Genomic DNA, 9294 nt, shown 5'->3' with positions numbered 1-9294 from the left:
TAACTATGTGCTGATGATTCCTGGGGCTATATCACCAGACCGCCAGAGTCCCCTGAGTTTCACACTAAAGTATCAACCTTCACTGCCCAAAAAGCTCTCATAAAAAGTACTTATTTAGTTTGGTCAAAAGTCAACATTCAGTACATTTTAAATTATCTTTTTTATTATCTTTTTTATTATTCTTGAGTAAGCTATTCTATTTGACAACCTTCTGAATACATATTGCACGTTAAAGGTGATTGATTCCACCATAGTCAGGGCCACCAAAAAGCATATGCTGTTAAATAGGAAAGCATTGTACACCTCCTGGTTATAAACAGAATTCTAAGTGTAGGTTCTGATGACATATACCAAAGCTTCCGAGTGTTAAAAGTAGATGAATATCTACCCTGCTTTACATGGTATTACTAAAAGATAATGATTCAAATATGTTGTCAAATTGTCTTTCAACATCTTCCTACCTAAAATAGCTCTTCTGAAAATATTTTGTTTGAGCAAATAATTATTCCTTAAAGCACATTGGCATATCTAGAGTGATATATTTTAAATTTACATTTGTTAGGTTTGCTGTAAGTGACAACTAGAGTAGAAAACCAGGTGCTAACAGAAATGGTCCCACCAGCATATAACTTATCTAAGCGCAAAAGGAAGTTCAAAGCTGTTAATTGCTAGTTCTTTATTAGGGAAAAGGATCAAAGGCAAGGGAAAGAGACTTATAACTAAACTTACTGGGAGAAAATGTTTCAAATTTTTTGATGTTCTAAAGTGATCATAATGGCATTCTTTGGGGATTTAAAACAGGTGTTGAGTGAAGAATTCTTGAATACTGGAAAAGGGCTGTGTGCCGGTGTGAAACTGTTATATACCCCAGGAAAGGCCATGTTCTTTTAATTCAGTCATGTGGATGCAGACTTATTGTGGGTGGGACCTTTTGATTAGATTATTTCCATGGAGGTGTGACCCTGCCCATTCAGGGTGGGTCTTAATTAGATCATTGGAGTCCTTAAGAGAGCTGAGAGCCCACTCAGATCCAGATGCTTGGAGACCCTTGGAGATGCAGACACAAAGACATTTGGAGATCCTAAGCTAGGAGATGAAGCCCAGAGTTTGCCCTGGAGATGCTACCAGATGCTTAGAGAGAAACACCCCAGGAGAACAAGCAAAGATGCACAGAGGCTGAGAGAGAGAAGCTAAGAAAGACAGAAGCTCAGAGACATTTTGGAGAAAGCCATTTTGAAACTAGAACCTGGGAGCAAAGGACCAGCAGATGCCAGACACAGGCCTTCTGAGCTGACAGAGGTGTTCCGGATGCCATCAGCCTTCTTTCAGTGAAGGTATCCTCTTACTGATGCCTTATTTGGACACTTTTATGACCTTAGAACTATAAATTTGTAACCTAATAAATCCCCTTTATAAAAGCCAATCCTTTTCTGGTATTTTGCGTAACAGCAGTTTAACAAACTGGAACAGGCAGGGAGCATGAATATGCAATAGCCCAAACCAGTAAGGGACACAAATCATGAACTCACATTTTATTTTATTTTTTACAACAGATATTTTTTTCTAATGCTGTGTGCTTTAGACCAACCATGAAATTGATTACCATGCCCTAAACATTCAAACCATCATCAACATGGCAGGAAGGATTCATGGTGGGATTAAAAATCTGCCATAGTTTACATGCAATTTTGATATTAAACAGCACAGAATAAATTACAAAGTAAACACTATATTCCTTTTTTAATGTTGCACCCAGGACACCCCAGGTGCAACTGTAGAGGCAAAATTTGTACTCTGCATTCCCCCCTTGTTTTCTTTCTTTGTTGTTAAGGTTCTATTTCTTCTCTGGTGCCTAACATCCTTCTCTCATTGTGGTGTTTATGATTTATTTTGCCTCTTTCATGTCCTAGCCCCTAAACATAATTAAAATGCGCCAGTTCTACTCAGGCCTTTATAAGGTCCAAGAAATTAAGCTAATTAAGGCTGAAGTGCTAATGGTATGACATGTTACTCTTTCCAGATTTATCAATGAGGAATGCCTTTGGCAGCACACAACAGCAATATCAACAGCAATAATAATACTAATACACTACAGTGACATAAATCTCTGAAGGTAGAGCCATGTCAGTTTGGTTTGGTGGCTCACCCAGGTCACCGAAGACCTAGGTTCCTTCTTTTCTTCTTTTGGGCCATACTTAGCATGTGGGATTTGGTCTTTTGGCTGGTAGCTTCATGCTTGCAAGATGGCTGTCCCAGCTTCAAACATCACAATAACACAGGAGCATCCAAAGGCAGGAAGTAATAGAAATGAAACCAAGGCAAGGCTTTTTCATCATGCATCTTGTTACTTTTATGAGAAGATTCAAACTTTCCCTGAAGCCCTAGAATAATTTTCCTTAAATCTCATTGGCAAGTAACAATAGGAAAGTGAGTCTCTGGCCTTTCAGCCTCCACAGTAGGGGTGGGCAACAGAAGAAGGGGATTGGAAGTGGTTGTTATCAAACACCAGATAACATGTTTGAGATTGAGCAGGAATCCTCAGTGTTTACATGTGAAATAGGAACAGCAATCAAGTCAGGAACAAATAATAAAATGAGGCTGTAGTTGTTTGCAAGTCTCTCTTTCACTAACTAAACTGTAAATTTCAAGTGGGTAGAGGTTGTCTTCTTTGTGTTTTTTATTCACACTTCAGAAAATCACTAAATGTTCATGGAACAAATGAAGGCAGAAACACGAAAATCTCTTTGAATGAATTCCACAAGAGAACACTTCATACTTCACAACTTGAACACACCTAGCCCTCACAGGATATTTTTTTGGGGGGGTGGGGCACTAATGCATAACAGTAGGGTAAATGAGGCAGAAAAAAGTAGAATTTTTGAGACTGCCATTTTCTCTGTTTTCATCATAACTTTTTCCTAATGACAAATTATTACGTTTGCTGTAGAAAATTTAGAAAAAAGTAATAGGCAAAAAAGATTTTTAAAAAAATCACACTCCTCCCAGAATAATCACAATGAACATTTTTGGGTTTCAATATCTTGTGTTTCTCACTTATATTCGCATGTATATGTATATATAAATGTTCATCTGTATGCTCACATAGTTTTTTGGAATACACTGTCTTCTCAGGACCACTGCTCTTGGAAGGCCTGCATGCCCTCATTAGCAATTTTTCTCATCAAGTGCAGCCTGCCACTACTTGTTCAGGTGGCAAATGAGAGCTTAGAATCATTTTGAGAATTTGTATGAGTACCCCCAAGTGGTGGGAGAGAAACCTGAACAAATAGTAGGAGTTGTTTTCATGATTTTATTTGCACTTAATTCTTCCATCCTTCCCAAGGGTATTCTGCCTCTGCCAGAGTCTTCTGTCACTAAGGTTCAAGTGAGTGTGATCCAGGAACACTGGCCCTGGAATCAGAAGACTGGGACATATATTCTGAATTAATCACTTAGTTGCATGAACCTGAGCTAGTTCTTGAACCAATCTGAACCATGATTTTTTTTTTACTGTACATATAGGTTACTTTTTTTAATTCATTTTATTGAGATATATTCACATACCATGCAGTCATACAAAAAAATTGTACATTCAATTGTTCACAGTACCATTACATAGTTGTGCATTCATCACCAAAATCAATCCCTGACACCTTCATTACCACACACAAAAAAATAACAAGAATATTAATTAAAGTGAAAAAGAGAAATTAAAGTAAAAAAGAACACTGGGTGCCTTTGTTTGTTTTCCTTCCCCCATTTTTCTACTCATTCATCCATAAACTAGACAATGGAGAGTGTGGTCCATATGGCTTTCCCAGTCACATTGTCCCCCCTCATGTAATACATTTTTATACAGTCATCTTCAAGATTCAAGGGTTCTGGGTTGTAGTTTGATAGTTTCAGGTATTTACTGCTAGCTACTCCAATTCACTAGAACCTAAAAAGGGTTGTCTATATTGTGCGTAAGAGTGCCCACCAGTGTGACCTCTTGGCTCCTTTTGGAATCTCTCTACCACTGAAGCTTATTTCATTTCCTTTCACTTCTCCCTTTTGGTCAAGTAGATGTTCTTCATCCCATGATGCCGGGTATCAAGAATTCTGTGTGAGCTGGAGAACAGTACTGCCAGAATGAGAAGAAATAAACTGGGAAATCAGCATTTAGTCAAAATGATTCATGAAACTAATGGTGGAGAATTGATTCCAGAGATGCTTCTGGATTCAAAGATTCCAGAACAGTAACTAATGCTCCTAGTAAACAAAAGCAACTCATGTTATACCTCTTGTTGTTGTTGTTCTCATTGTTGTTAATTTCACTACTCTACTATATGAGTTTCCCTGGCATTACTGTCTCTTAGACTACTTGAAAATAGGATAAACTTGGGAGAAACTATTCATAATTTAAATGAAAGAAGTAAAGAAAAATAAGAAAGAAAAGTGACAATTATGGAACCTCCAGGTATAGGATTTGCCCACTTCAGAAATGTTTCCTTACTTGAAAAAAAAAATGAAACTATGGAGAAGAAGACTTGGAACTTGGTAAATTTGGGCTTGAATTGACTGAATCATTTGGCACCTTAATCTAGTGTGAAAATCTGTAAAGACATCAGGAAAAGAGATGGGAGATGGAGTGGGGGGCAGGGAAGAAAATTAAGGCTTATATAGTGTTAACAAATAATTAAACAGTTCATTTGATTTAATCTGACAATGATCCTTGGAGGTGGCTATTATACTCACAGTAAGGAATGTGAATAGTGAACAGGTAAGTAACTCAACAAAGGTCACAAAGCTAGTAAGTGGGAAAATCAAAACCTACACCAAAGTCTGTCTGCCAAATCCATGCACTTTCTGCTTTTTTATCAAACAGGGAAATAAAAACCATCAACCATCATACATGCCCAAAATAGGTATATTCTTCAGAAATCTTCTATGAGACAAAAAATATGTAAAACCCAGTTAAAAGGATATCAGAGCTCCTGATAGAAATTAAAAATGCCCTATCATGCACAGTAATGTTCAAAAAGAAATCACAGATAAGATAATTGACCAGAGATTATCAAGAAAAGGTTGAACCTTGTAATAGGAAGACAGCCAATTTAGCCCCTGGGGAGTGAGGGAGAAGGAAGGGACAGTGAAGGAGAGGGGAGAGTGAAGGAAAGAAAGGAGTGAAGGAGAGAGGCAGGTGGGGTAGAAGAGGGACTGGGCAGTAGGGTGATGAAGAGGGGGGTGATTGGATAGGAAAGTAGCCATTATCTAGAAAATTTTGACACACGAAAACTACTTTTGGTAAAGTAGCTTGTGTTACAATTGAGATGGAATCGTTTGAAATAAAAGAAAGGCGATCAACTTTCCCTGTACACAATTGATTCTTTCCCATTGTATGCCTTCTGAAACCAATCCTAATGTCCCAAATATCACAGGGGATCCAAGGCTGTGAGGACTGTGCTGGTTGAATTTGCTATATTCCCCCAATATCCAGTTACTAAGTACTGCTGCTACTAACAAATATTTCTTCGGCCAATCATTTTGACTCTGCCCATCATCCTTCAACTAAGTTCACAGTTTAAGCACATTGCGCTACCTTTTCCATTTAATATCCCTGGATTTCATCTTTTCCTGTTGCAGTTCTCAGCACTAATACCAAAGGGGTCTTATTTTAGCCATGATTTTTGATGCTTCTGATTTTGTGATTCCACTTATTTTCAGCCAACTCTCATCTACTTGTGAGTAAATCATGCATTATAAATCTCTAAAACTCAAATTGACTTCTTCTAATAACAAGCTTGCTGAACTCAGGAAGTACAAATTTGTTTACTGTTAGCCTAAGTAAAACATGATACAGGAGAATGTGGATAGGATTTTAAGGCCTAAGGTTGAAGACACACTCTAAATTCATAAAGCTACCAGTGAGCCATCAACAGTGGAGACTGGCCTTTTCCCTAAAATCTACTGAAGGCAGGGGAAATCACTGCCCTCCCCCCTACGTGGGATCTGACACCCAGGAGTGTAAATCTCCCTGGCAACACAGGACATGACTCCCAAAGATGAACCTGGGATTGAGAACATCTTCTTGACCAAAAGGGGGTTGTGAAATGAAATGAAATAAGTTTCAGTGGCTGAGAGATTCCAAAAGGAGCTGAGAGGTCACTCTGGTGGGCACTCTCACACACAATATAGACAACCCTTTTTAGGTTCTAATGAATTGAGGTAGCTGATACCTGAAACTATCAAACTACAACCCAGAACCCATGAATCTTGAAAATGATTGTATAAAAATGTAGCTTATGAGGGGTGACAATGTGATTGGGAAAGCCATATGGACCACACTCCCCTTTGTCTAGTGTATGGCTGGATGAGTAGAAAAATGGGAGCAAAAAAAAAAAAAAAAAGGCACCCAGTGTTCCTTTTTACTTTAATTGTTCTTTTTCACTTTAATTTTTATTCTTATTATGTTTGTGTGTGTGGTAATGAAAATGTCAAAAATTAATTTTGGTGATGAATGCATAACTATATAATGGTACTGTAAACAACTGAATGTATGCTTTGTTTTGGATGACTGCATGGTATGTGAATATATCTCAATAAAATTGAATTTAAAAAACAAGTCTACTGAAGGGTTCCAGTTCCGTACCAGCCTTAGGATCAGTCAACACCTCCCTGCTCTCCCAGTCAATACTGGGAGACTGTGCAAAGGGGAAGAGGATCACCAGTATTTTGGGGGAGCATTCATGGATACAGATTATTATCCCCCCTCCCAACAGGGAGGAAGTAATTCTCAGAAATGAAATGATTCTTTCATGGACTACAAAGTAAAATGAAAATTATGAAATCTGGCTAAGATGTCATAAAGGCAGTATCCAAACTATGGGGAAGGAGATTTGACAAAGTTGGGGACAGTTATCTGGCACAAATAAAGCCACATCACATTTTTATACCCATTGAATTAAAAATACTCAACAACAAACTGGCTCTAGGACCTGAAAACAGGAATTTTTAAAATCACATAATTCAGAGCTACATCAATATCTAATTCTTTTAAAAACAGAATTATCCACATGCTTGCTTCACCTCATCAGTTTGTGCCATACAAACACAATGTGATTTATTGAAAAATAGCACATATGTAAAGTTAAGAGTGGTAGCAGAATTCAAGAGCTTTGCTTTTAAATCATGGCACTGTTTAATCCTTAGTGACTGAGACAAGGGCTTGAGTGCAGAAAACTATTTTGGAGGTAATCCCAGGACATAAAATGAAGTAGTAGGGAAACTGAAAGAGAGAAAGGAGAAAAGAAAATGTATGTTAATGAGCTGGTTAGTCCTGTGGCAAATGGGGCTCAATCCCTCTGGGGATGCTATGAGGAATAAATTATTGTCAAATTTCAATCAAAATGACCCCCAGATTCTTTTACCAGAAAAACCTTTTTCAACAGTGACATCTTTCCTGAAATAGGTCAGACATGTATCAGACTTTTAAATATTAGATATGAGGGTGAGAAGAGAGGAGATTTGGTTATAGCTTAGCCCAGGAACACAAACAATTTACAACTGAACATCAGACAATAGTGCTCTAAAATTCCTCAGCTATGTCACACCAACAGGAGATTCTCCCTCAGGCTTCCATCTACCTATCTTCATTTCACCTAGAAGGAGTATTTTCCATAAATTGTGAATTCTGATTAGGAGCTCCAAAAGAGCAGGGGAAAACTGTGAATGAAAATTATCTAGATCAGTGTTTTCAGAACTGTGCTCTAAGGGGGCACAAAGGGCCGAGGAGGAGGCAATAAGGGGGTGGGTCCGGAACCCACCCTGCTTCAATAGAAGCCACTGTGAAATGGTTTTATTTAGGCTTGTTTAGGCTTCTGCTTAAGCTTGAAAAATGCTGACCAGCCTACTTCAACTCACAAATGAAGAAACACAGCTGAGAGCTGTTAAGTGGCTTGTTAAAGACCACACTGACAGATAAAAGAACTCGAGTTAGGAATCTGACTTCTAAGCCAGCCAGTGCACTTTCTAATTCACTTTCCGTTTCCAACCACGTTCCCATCCACAAAAATACTCTCGGCGGCAAACAACCCTATTATCTGACAGTTAACAAATGTAGCAGGAAGAAAAATAGTATTTAAAAATAATACTGAGTGGAGCCACTTCTTTGTCTCTAGAGGAGTGACTCAGATCACCTCAGAGGTAGAAGTTCTCTTGTTAAAAAAATTTCTCTGATGGGCCTAATTCTTCCATGGGCTTTGACAAGCTTTTTGATGGGGAAAGTTGAAAACTTATGCTGAAAATTTAAATGGGTGAGAGCCAGAAAAGAAAGTTGAATTGCCCTGTGAAATAGAATAAGAGAGATTAAGGTGGCTGAGGAAGGCCAGAGAGAAGGGGAGCAGGGGTGAGAGCAGGGGAAAGGAGAAGGGGACAGGACACAGCAATATGGAGGCAGATGGAGGTCTGAGGGAAAATTCCCTGTGACAGGGTACAGCTAAGGAATTGAGAACAGGATGTTGTGATATTCAGTTGTAAATCGTTTGTGGCACTGGGCTGGGCTCTCACCATCTTTCCCTTCCTCTATTATTCCCAAAGATTTAGAAGTCTGCCAAACACACAAATCTTATGTTAGTTTTATTTGAGGAAAGAGATAAAGTGAGAGTGCAGCAGTGGGGAAGACGACAGCAGAGCCCAGAATGGACAGAGAAGATGAGAGAAGAGTGGCCTAGCTGGAGTTCAAGAATTTAGCAGAGAATGGGGCCACACCGTAAAGCAGCCCGGACAACATAAGCCACATGTGGGGATTCTCAGAGCTATGGGGGTTGAGGATAAGTGCCATTAAGATTGAACATCCTACCACTAAGTCTTCTCATCAAAGTACTTTCTTGACCATAATGTGTTAAAAAGCTAGGCAGGGAAGAATGAACCAGAATGTGTGAAAATAGCTTCAACTTTCAGGTACTCTTCAAGAGTAGGATATAATATTTGGTGTGACTCATTTAGGGAAGAGGTGACAGCAAGTAAAATTAAAAGGAATCCGAAGTGATGTATATTTCCTTTAAAAAGATATATAATCACTAAGGGGAAAAAATGCCATAAATTTACATATGCACTTTATTTAAAATGACGTATTATGAATAGGAATAATGTACTGATGAAAGAATCCATACTTACATTTATGAAAGGCCTATTATTATAAAGACTATTTGTAGAAAAAGTCCCACTCAACCCATTCAAGTTTATGAATAATGCAATAGAATTTCTCTGACATATTAGAAAATGTATACCACTAATGAATTTTAATGGTAGCTT

The sequence above is a fragment of the Choloepus didactylus genome, chromosome X (assembly GCF_015220235.1).
Source record: "Choloepus didactylus isolate mChoDid1 chromosome X, mChoDid1.pri, whole genome shotgun sequence".
NCBI lineage: Eukaryota > Metazoa > Chordata > Mammalia > Pilosa > Megalonychidae > Choloepus > Choloepus didactylus.
The sequence above is the reverse complement of the archived record's forward strand: the minus strand, read 5'-3'. Positions refer to the sequence as shown.